General features: G+C 38.9%; 1 protein-coding gene across 8 annotated transcripts in view; it reads left to right on the top strand.

Annotated features, from left to right (window-relative positions):
- Positions 1–11,711, top strand: part of MYO3B (myosin IIIB) — a 475,983-nt gene that overhangs the window by 170,166 nt on the left and 294,106 nt on the right. The window lies entirely within an intron of this gene.

The raw sequence follows: 11,711 nt of genomic DNA on the forward strand, positions 1-11,711 counted from the left end.
CGCGGTGGGTCGGCTGGTCGGCCATGAGGAGCTAGGCCCCCAAAATGGTGTTGGCTGGTCCTGGAGGCAGAGGATGGCTGGAGTATGGTTCTGAAGTGAAAAGAGATTGGAGGGTGGTCGCAGGCTGGAGGAAGGGGCATCTCCCGGGTCTGTTATGGCCAGACACTCTGGAAGCAAGATAGTAGTACTGCCAGGTGCTCTGCTGGCTAAGATTTCACAATCAGCATATGTTAGGGCCAGAGTAGCAACCAAGTAGTTTAGCTTCCATTTGTTCGCAGGAGAATGAATATAAACAGAAATGAAGCCAATTCTGGGACCTCAGAAAGAGGGGGAGAAAGCTTTTGATGTGGGGAGGGGACAGTATGGAAAAAAAGTACATTCTTAGGTTACAGGAAAAATTACGTGGGGTCTCTGATGAGATCTAAAGACCTAGGAAACACTTCTGAGTACCAGAAAACATTCATGCTTACGTTATTGGGTTGAGATTATCCAACCTCAGTGTGGCAAAGGTCTTGAATCCTGTCAGTGGTGTGGCACTCAATACTAAAAGAACTCACTGTTGTATAGGGCTTGCAGTTTTTAAAAGCACTTTCATATCTTGTTTCATCTGATCTCAACCTTGCTGAAGTATGCAGTGCAGGAATGGTAGCTGTTAGAGCTGGTCAGTATTCCAGTTCCCTTCCTCTGGCACGAGGTTAGATAGGATTCACCTGCCCCTTTGAAACTGGATCTGACTGTGTGAGTTGCTTTGGCCAAGAAAATGTGAGTGACGGTAACACATGACATTTCTGAGTGAAGCCTTTCAAAAATGGTTCACATGTTCTCTTTCCCCTGCTGATTTGATGAACAACTTTCTTGATAGTGTAGGCTTGTCTTTATGCTAGAGTTCTGATATGGTGAGAGCCCATATTAAAAGAATAGAATCATAATCTGCATATTAGCACTTCCCTTGTTTCCTACCATACCTGGTGATGCAGGGTCACGAGAGAAGACTCATTTCCAGCCTTCAATCTTAAGGATTCTAAATTCTTTTCTAAATTGCATATCTTACTGGAACCCTTGCCCCAGCCAGGTGCCTCTGGGGAGTAGTAATGTGGAAAGTACTGGTCGTCTTGGGAGTTTGGTAATCAGTCATAAAGGCACATGATGGCTGGACCAGAATGGCAGAATAAAGGACTTATTGCTACAGATGTAAGGATACCTATTTCTCCTTTTCTTTCCACCACTGGGGTTTAAAAAGTAGAGGATCAAACTTGGAAGAAACAATAACAGTAACAAGATTGCAACCAGTTCCTGCTGGCTGTTTTCAATCTGGCACATCTAGTCTGCAACTAGCTTCAACTGGTGCTCATGAAACAAAAATGAGATGTTATTGGGGTTATTTTTCTGTTTTTTTTTTTTTTTTTTTTGAAATTTACCACATCACATCTTAAATGACTTATTTGGTAAGACTTGAGAGTTAGGGTTGGTTTTTGCTTTTATGGTCCTCCATCTCAAAACCAGCTTAAAACTAAAGATGAAACAGATTTCCACACACCAGGTCTCTTGGAGAATCAAAACAAATCTGGAGAAGAGGTACTAATTATAAAAAGGTTTGTTCAGTTAGTTTACAAACCATGGTGGGTGCCGGCATGTAGGCGTATCAGGCATTTACAGGCTACATCTGTGCAGGCTGCCTGTCGAGTAGCTATCCCAGCCTCAGAAAGATGTTCCATCAGACAGCGGGGCTGGAATCAACTGATGGCAATGAGAGTAATATCCCTGAATGTTAAACCAATCTACTTGCCAGTGTGTGGTGGTCCCTCAGCCAAATAGTAAAGACCACGGGACCCTTAATTATCTGCACCAACTTCTCAACCAGGTTTTATTTTGGTGATTGAAATCCTAGGAAAAAGCACCCAAGAAGAAATGAAGATATCCTGGACTTAAAGGAGCCCTAACAGTATATTCAGATATCCCATTTGGCGATGTTGATATTTTGGGTTTCTTTATACATCAAATGATTTGTCTGAAATTTGAGGAAATCATCGTTCCTCAAATTGAATTGGTAATAGTCATAGATTATTCTGATTTTATATTCTTGGCACAAAACACAGTCAAATTAAGGTGGAATGCTACTAATAAATTTCTCACATTCAAATGCTTTTGCTAAATTCGACTTAGGTTTATAGTGGTTGGATGGGGAAAGAGAAAGAATCTTTTCAAGAGAATGCCCTTAGAATCCCAGCTCCCATCAAGCAAACAAAACAACAGTTGGAAATTGCTGGAGTGGTTTAATGACTAATCTTCAACAGTCTACTTGCAGTAAGAAATGATGATTATCATGAGTAATTGTTTCCTGATTGTGTGGTACACAGTCATGCAGAAGGTGATGGTGGGACACACTGGCCCAATATTTCAGGGCCTTTTTGTGTGTCACAGTCTATGCAAGATGAGAAAGCCTACAGGAAACAAGCAACATAGAGCTGCCATATAGGCAAAGTGGAAGTAGGAGGCTGGATTTTCCCTCTTGGGCACTGGCTAGATAATTAGAGCCAGCAGCAGGAGGCAAATTAAAGCCTTACTGGGAAGTTCTAAATAGCGAGGTGTTTGTGAGCTTTGGATACTTCTGTGAAGCCCTGAAGCAAGACTGAAGTGTGGGAGCAGGCGTCAGTAAGTCTTTCCACAAAGCTGGATGTATCCTTCAGCAGCTCTCAAAGTTCCTAAAACCCACGATACTGCTGCAGAGAATGAGATCTGTGTGACTTCTGATTTTAAAAAAGGAAGAGGCACAATGAGTAATAACAGTTTAAATTGAAATTCTGTGGATAAGAGTCTTATTCTGTATGTCGTCTTGCATTTCTTTAATTCTTAGTCCACATGGTATTTTCTCTTAGAGTTAATATGTTAATTGTATACAATTGATAGCTAGTTAATATGATTATGAAGAGTGTTTAAATTTTTTAAAAATCATTTTTTAAGTTTTATTTATTTGAGTAATCTCTGTACCCAGCATGGGGCTTGAACTCGTGACCCTGAGATCAAGAGTCATATGCTCTACCGACTGAGCCAGCCAGGTGCCCAGAGTTTTAAGTTGGGGGAAAGAAAAAACATTATATGGAATGGAAGTGCTTCCCTTAAATGAATTAGTTCTCTGTTTTCCACAATTGAATGAGTTCAGCTGTGTTTGGGACTATACAATCTAAATAAGTATAATTGCCCGTGTCGTGGCAACAGTCCCAGTTTTACAATGGGATTTCAAAAGATCTAACTAACCAGCCCTTACAGCAGTGGTTGGCAACCTTCTTCCTGCCTCCAAACTCCTGAGGGGTATAAAATACTCCCATTAGAAGAATAGTTGTGAAGTTCATTCTAGTGAAAGTCCACATATGCCATGGTCAGATACGGGAAAGGGTATTATCTGCAGGGCATGAAGCACGTGTATTTCTAACATTTTTACCCTCCTTAATTGAGATTGTTGCTTTAAAGAATGAGTCTTGCAAAAACAATTCTTGTGTTAGCTAACTCTCTGATATTGAGCATCTTGTGGAGAAAGAACTAAAACATGGAGGTATTTGACTAGGAAGCAAGGATGATGGCAGTTTTGGTGTCATGATGCAACTACAAAGAGAAGATGGTTTGACCCATTACTGTCTCTTCTTTATTACTTTATTCCTTGATTAGGTTTTCTATTTTGAAAGATTTTGCAGTTCAGACTACTATACATCTTTCTGTTATATGTAGCTGCTGACTACAGCTTGGTTTATATTTTCCCAGACATTTTCTCTTTTCTGGTATATGTATATATGTACTTGTGTGTTTATGCATGCTTATATTTTTCTTATGCATATATTAATATATATTTACACAACACACTTATTTGTAAATTTGCTTTTTTACCAAAACATGATCATAACATTTGTATTTTACTAACTTTTTCTTAGCAATTTTATCAAAGATATCTTTTCTTGTCAGTACTTATATAGATCTACCTTATTCTTTTTAAAATGGCTGTGTTGTATTCCATAGTACAGGAGTTTCATAGTATACTTATTCTCCTATAGATGGGAATTTTGGTTGTTTCTCTTTTTTGTTGCTTTTATAAACAAAGCTTCAGTGAATATCATTGTGCGTATATTTGTATATCTGTGTATTTTTGTGAGCATTCTTGTAGCTAATAGCATTCTTTTGTGAGCATTCTTGTAGTTAATAAAAAGTGGAACCCATTAATAAATTATTCTAAAAGATGGCTGTGCCAAAAACAGACACATAGACCAATGGAATAGGATAGAGACTCCAGAATTGGACCCACAAACGTATGGCCAACTAATTTTTGACAAAGCGGGAAAGAACATCCAATGGAAAAAAGACAGTCTCTTTAACAAATGGTGCTGGGAGAACTGGACAGCAACATGCAGAAGGTTGAAACTAGACCACTTTCTCACACCATTCACAAAAATAAACTCAAAATGGATGAAGGACCTGAATGTGAGATAGGAAACCATCAAAACCCTAGAGGAGAAAGCAGGTTGCCCTCAGCTGTAGAAATTTCTTACTTGACATGTCTCCAAAGGCAAGGCAATTAAAAGCAAAAATGAACTATTGGGACCTCATGAAGATAAAAAGCTTCTGCACTGCAAAGGAAACAATCAAGAAGACTAAAAGGCAAACAGCAGAATGGGAAAAGATATTTGCAAATGACGTATCAGACAAAGGGCTAGTATCCAAAATCTATCAAGAACTCACCAAACTCCACACCCAAAAAACAAATAATCTAGTGAAGAAATGGGCAGAAGACATGAATAGACACTTCTCTAAAGAAGACATCCAGATGGCCAATAGGCACATGAAAAGATGCTCAACGTCGCTCCTCATCAGGGAAATACAAATCAAAACCACACTCAGATATCACCTCACACCAGTCAGAGTGGCCAAAATGAACAAATCAGGAGACTATAGATGCTGGAGAGGATGTGGAGAAATGGGAACCCTCTTGCACTGTTGGTGGGAATGCAAACTGGTGCAGCCACTCTGGAAAACAGGGTGGAGGTTCCTCAAAAAATTAAAAATAGATCTACCCTATGGCCCAGTGATAGCACTGCTAGGAATTTACCCCAGGGATACAGGAGTGCTGACGCATAGGGGCACTTGTACCCCAACGTTTATAGCAGCACTTTCAACAATAGCCAAATTATAAATGTCCATCAATTGATGAATGCATAAAGAAGTTGTGGTTTATATATACAATGGAATACTACTTGGCAATGAGAAAGAATGAAATACGGTCTTTTGTAGCAACCTGGATGGAGCTGGAGAGTGTTATGCTAAGTGAAATAAGTCATACAGAGAAGGACAGATACCATATGTTTTCACTCTTATGTGGATCCTGAGAAACTTAACAGAAGGCCATGGGGGAGGGGAAGGGGAAAAAAAAGCTACAGAGAGGGAAGGAGGCAAACCATAAGAGAGTCTTAAAAACAGAATAAACTGAGGGTTGACGGGGAGTGGGAGGGAGGGGAAAGTGGGTGATTGTCGTTGAGGAGGGCACCTGTTGGGATGAGCACTGAGTGTTGTATGGAAACCAATTTGACAATAAATTTCATATTAAAAAAAAAGATGGCTGTGCCAATTTGTATTTTTCTCCAACTGTAAATGAGAACACCCATTCCCCTACATTTTTATCCACAGTGGGTATTATCAGTCTTCAACATTTTTTCCAATATGGTGGGTAAAAATCATTTTATTTTCATTACTTTGATTATTGGTAGAGCTTAACATATTTCTATGTTTTTGGCTATTTGCACTTCATTTAAGTGAATTGCTTGTTCATGTTTTTCATCATTTTTCTAATGGGGTTTCATATATTCTCAGTAATTTGTAGATGCTTATAATGTGGCTCTTAATCCTTTGATATATATTATAGGTATTTTTTCCTGTATTTTTGGTGGGGGCTTCTAATTTTATTTTTCTGTACAGAATTTGAAATTTTCATGCAGTTAAATCTCAATTTTTCTGTTTATGGTTTTTGAATTTTATAAAATTCATGTCATGCTCATGAAGCTCTTTCCTATCTTAAGGTTTTAAAAGTTTATTTTATCATTTGAGGTTTTATATTTAGAGAATATAAATATTTAGATATTTGGATTTCTAGGCCATGTGGAACTTATATTTATGATTAATTCGAGTAGGAAGGTAATTACTTATTAAAATATGAATAACTTATTAAAATATGAAAATATGTCCAGTACTACAGGACACATTCTTCATCGTCGTCTACTATACAGGTTAGCTCATCCTTTCCCAATGATTGAAATGCCTGTTTATCTTCCACTAAAATATCACATACACATCGGTCTATTTCTGCACTTTGTATTCTGTTCTGTGATTAAAACAGTACCACACTGTTTTCATTACTTTAAGGTATATTTTTTTTAGCTGCAGGGTGAGTCCTCATTTGTTCCCCCCTAGATATTTCTGGCTGTTTTTCTACATTTACCCTTCCAGAGGCAATTCATTGTAGAATGTGGCAGCGATAATGTCAAAGGCAGTTTCCTTGGGACTACAATTGAAGTGTGAAGGCAAGACCCTTTGTGTCACAGACGGAGGGAATGATTTGTCTCAGTTAAAAATGAGAAGTCATTCTTTTCTGTCTCCATGTCTGGCCTGCTCTGACTCATGGTAAGTACTCAATAAATATTTATTGAGTGAATGGCTAGGGCAAAATGATTTGAATGTACTGGCCTCCTATTTCCAGCCTTTTGTTTGCCCTATTGAACCCTATTGTCTCAGAACATACTGTGATAATAGTTCTGGGAAAACATGAATGTTCTGTTCTTGCAACATTGCAAGGAGATGCTGTAATTGCTGTAGGCGGTGCCCTTTGGAGCCCTTTCTAACATGCAGAAATCTGGAAGCAAAAAATCAAAGAAACCATTGCCTTCTGTAATTATTTTTGTAGCCATGTTGCTTACAGTAAGACATATGTACCTCTCCTTCTCTGCACAAAGGCATCTCCCTGGGCCTGGTGGGTATAGATTGCATTCTCCATGCTAAGATCTCTGTCAGTGGATGTGCAAAAATCACCGTTCCCACGACAATCTTGACTCCTGTAAGGATCATGCTGCCTTCCCCTTGATCTCAGATAGGGTCTTTAGTGCTGGGCATACTCTGGGTATATGTGGGTTTCTGTGCTTCACAGTCCAAGGGGGCTGGGTTCAGGCATTGATTTTATTAATCACCTTTCTCTCAGTCACCTTTTATTTGTTGCTATAATTCTGTATCTGTATTTAATTCTGTATTATGGTTAATGAAAGATCCTTTGCGTCTCACATTCCTGCACACCTTTTTTGCTTAGACTCTCATGCTCCTCCCCTCCCCAACCTTCAAGAAAGACAACACCAAAAGTCAACCAAACATACCCTCATAGGCTTGTTCTTTTAGAGGGGGGCACAAATTCAAATGTAGTCAGAGGCCAAACAGAAAGTGAAAATAGGGAAACAGGTTGGTGTTGTCAAATTAGACAGTAAGAGGTAGAGGAGCCTGGGGCTAGACTAGAGAGGTCATTCCCTCTCAGAAGGCATTCACAATCTTAGTTTTAAGGCCATGCAGGCCAAACACATTTTGTGGCCGAATCTGGCCCATTTACCCAAGATATACTCTCTCTGTTGTATACACAGAACACTGGATATTCTCAAGGGGGACCTCTAAACGTCTGTGAAATCATATATACTACTAAGGCATGTAATTTCCCTCATGAAATGCCACAGAGTGTGTGAAGATTTTTAAGTGGCCCCTTCAACAATAAGTGAAAATGTGGTAGTGAATGGAGCAAAGTTGACTAGGGCCACTCACACAGCCTCACAGTTTAAATCAGTGTCTCTGCAAAATTGTAAATTACTACATTTAATAAACCTGTGGGTGGCTTGCAAATAGTCAAAACTGTTACTGATAAATTTTTCAAATGCCAAGGATGTACTGGCTTCCTTTTTGCCTTTGCCACATGATCTTTGCATGCCTTGTTTCCACTGAATGGAATGTTCTCTCCACCACAGCCCTAACCCATCCTTCCTCACTGCAGTTATCACCTCTAACTTTTCTATCTCAGCTCATTTTTGACATTTTCAGAGAAGCCTTCCCTGATCCAGAAACCTTCTATCACATTCATAGTGCTTATGCTTCATGACAGTGATTATTTGATTAAGATCTATCTTTGCCATTAGACTGGCGTGGTTATACTCACCATTTTATCCTCAGCACAGTGCCTAATACATACTAGTATTTCCCCATTGGACCCTTCCCAATTGTGAAATGAGTGAATGAATGTTCTGTAGACATTTTATTTTATCTTTTTTAATTTTAAGTTACTGGATTTTTTTTTTTAGGCAAAATTCATACAACATAAAATTTACCATTTTATTATTTATTTATTTTTAATTTTTTTTTTAACATTTATTTATTTTTGAGAGACAGAGAGACGCAGAGTATGAGCAAGGGAGGAACAGAGAGAGAGGGAGACACAGAATCCGAAGCAGGATCCAGGCTCTGAGCTGTCAGCACAGAGTCCGATGCCGGGACCGAACTCACAAACCACGAGATCGTGACCTGAGCCGAAGTCAGACGCTCAACCGACTAAGCCACCCAGGCGCCCCTAAAATTTACCATTTTAAAGTGAACGGTTCAGTGATTATATTTCAGCATATTCACAGTGTTAGTGCAACCACCACTTCTATTTCCAACACATTTTCGTCTCCCCAGAAGGAAGCCCTGTGTCCGGTAAGCAGTTCTTGCCTATTCCCCCTCTCCACCAGCCCCTGGTGACCACCAGTCTGCATTCTATCTCTATGGATGTACCTATTCTGGCTATTTCATATAAATGGGATTATACTATATGTGGCCTTTTGTGTCTGGCTTTCATTTAGCATAATGTTTTCAAGGTTCATTCACACTGTAGTATAGCAGTACTTCAATCCTTTTTATGGCTGAATAATATTCCATTGTATGTATATACCTTGGTTTGTTTATCCATTCATCCATTGATGGATGTTTGAGCTGTTTTCACCTTTTAGCTATTGTGAATAGTAATGCTGTGAACATGCATGTATATGTATTTGTTTTCAATTCTGTGATAATTCTTTGTTTAACTTCTTGAGGCACCACCAAACTTTTCCACAGCAGCTGCACCATTTCACATTCTCATCAGCAAAGTATAAGGGTTCCAGTTCCTCCCCATCCTCTCCAATACTTGTTATTTTCCATTTTTAAGAAAATTATACCCAGCCTAATGAGAAGTGGTGAAGTGGTACCTAATTGTGGTTTTGATTTTGTTATTTCCCAAATGATTAATGACATTGAATGTATTTTCATGTGGTTGTTGGCCATTTTTATATTTCCTTTGGGGAAATGTCTGTTAAAGTCTTTAGTCCCTTTCATAAGTTAACAGCCTTTTTGTTGTTGAGTTATAAGAGTTTTACATGTGTATACGTATTTATATACACATATACATGTATATGTATGTATGTATATGTTTTCTGGATATTAGATTCTTATCAGATGCATGATTTGCAAATATTTTCTCCCATTTTGTGGGTTGTCTTTTAAATATCTTGATGGTGTCCTTTGAAGCACAGTTTATTTCTCTTTTTGTTGCTTGTACTTATTAGTGTCATATCTAAGACTCTATTGCCAAATCTAAGGTCATGAAGATTTACTCATATGTTTTCTTCTAAGAGTTTTATGGTTTGAGATTTCCTATTTAGATTGTTCATCCATTTGAGTTGGTTATTGTATGTAGTATGAGGTGTAGATCCAATTGCATTGTTTTGCATGTGGATATCCAATTGTCCCAGCACCCAACAGAAGAGAATGTTCTTTCCCTTATAGGATGGTCTTGGCACCCTTGTTGAAAATCAGTCAGCCATGAATATGTGGCTTTATTTCTGGACATGCAATTCTATTCCAATTATCTATCTGTCCTTATGCCAGCACCACACCATTTTGATTACCACTGCTTTGTAGTAAGTTTTGAAGTATGGAAGTGTTTGTATTCTTTGTTCTTATTTTTCAGTATTGTTTTGGCACGGGATAGTTTTTTCCTTGAAGCTAAGATTGTCTTATTTCTTTGCACACCTTCTTCTCCATCCTTTCTATCACTAACACAGCCATCTGTCCTAAAATGCACATTTCTTCAGGTGTTCATCCTTTTTCACAGTCACTTATGTTTCCAGGGAGAAGCTAGGGTTTACTATGATGTTATGTTGTGAACACCTTTAAGACTAATATGGAATAGGATGAAATGATAGCTGGGGCCAAAATCTGGTCCAGCATTCTTCTGTGATCCATCCAGCTAGGACTCCCCTGCAGTATTTTGTAATGGCCCATTTACCTACCAGTGATTAATCTGTAAGCAACTGGAGCATGAGGAAGGCACCCCTAATATCCAATATGACTCCTGGCCTTCAGTAAAAACTTACTATGTCTAATTAGTATATTACCGAACAAAGAAATTACTGACCAGACCAGTTTTTTTTTTTTTTAATGTTTATTTATTTTTGAGACAGAGAGAGACAGAGCATGAATGGGGGAGGGTCAGAGAGAGAGGGGGAGACACAGAATCTGAAACAGGCTCCAGGCTCTGAGCTGTCAGCACAGAGCCCGACGCGGGGCTCGAACTCACGGACTACGAGATCATGACCTGAGCCGAAGTTGGACGCTTAACTGACTGAGCCACCCAGGCGCCCCCAGACCAGTTTTTAAATAGTGATCTGTGTTTGATCCAAACCAATAGGCAAAATGCCATCCAAGCAAACCCTGCCTGGAAGGCTGGTGGTGAAAAGTGGAAATGTTTATTTTGCAGTTAGCTAAAGGTAAAGGAGACTTTTCTGAATATTTTACTTGGCAGCTCCATGTAGTCCGTGTAGGCCACTATACTAACCACATTCTCTAGAGATTAGAGGACTGTTGAAATCCCTTCCATCTGTTAGGGAAATTGTGCCTACCTGCAGTTTAGGGGACATGTTTACCTACAATCGTTGTCTGAGTTGTAGTAGCACTTAAAGCTGGTGAGTTCCCCAGTCCTCATATGGAGTGGGAATTTTATACCCACATATCTACAAATGTATTTAAGTTACATGTAGAGGAGCTATCGATATTTCATTTGTGTTGTAGCCATGGTGTTTCTTTTTTTAGCTACTATGGGATTGTAGGATTTAGACAGCTGGGTATCTATTTTAGAGGAGAATAATAAACATATTAGCATTGCTCCCTCTACTACTTGGAGTAATTGGCTTTCTTGCTTTCCAGATTTTTAGTTTTTTTATTATAATAGAAATAAAATACTGCAGAATATTTTATAAATTAAAAATAAAGTCTTTTACTATACTTCTGCATCCTTCATGCCTAGTTCAATCTGCCTCTCTTGCTTTGATGTGCCATTTCAACAACAAGAATGAATGAATGAAATACTGCAGGCACATTGCATTTAGCCTGGAGGGTGACTATTAGCAAGTGAAAGGTATTTGTCTTTCCTGTCCTTCCATCTTACCCATGAGTTTTTAGTGATCCAGATCTATCTGTCCTAAGGGAAGCTGGAAACAAAACAAGAATGAATAGTTCTTGGTTAGGCCCTAAATGAAATGCCACACCTGCCTGTTAGGCCTGTAACCTGTATGCACTCCATTGGGTTGAGAAAAAGGTCATATGTGGGTCAGCAGTTCCAGAGCAGGGTATGTTTTGTT

This window comes from Felis catus, chromosome C1 (genome assembly GCF_018350175.1).
Source record: "Felis catus isolate Fca126 chromosome C1, F.catus_Fca126_mat1.0, whole genome shotgun sequence".
Taxonomy (NCBI): Eukaryota; Metazoa; Chordata; class Mammalia; order Carnivora; family Felidae; genus Felis; species Felis catus.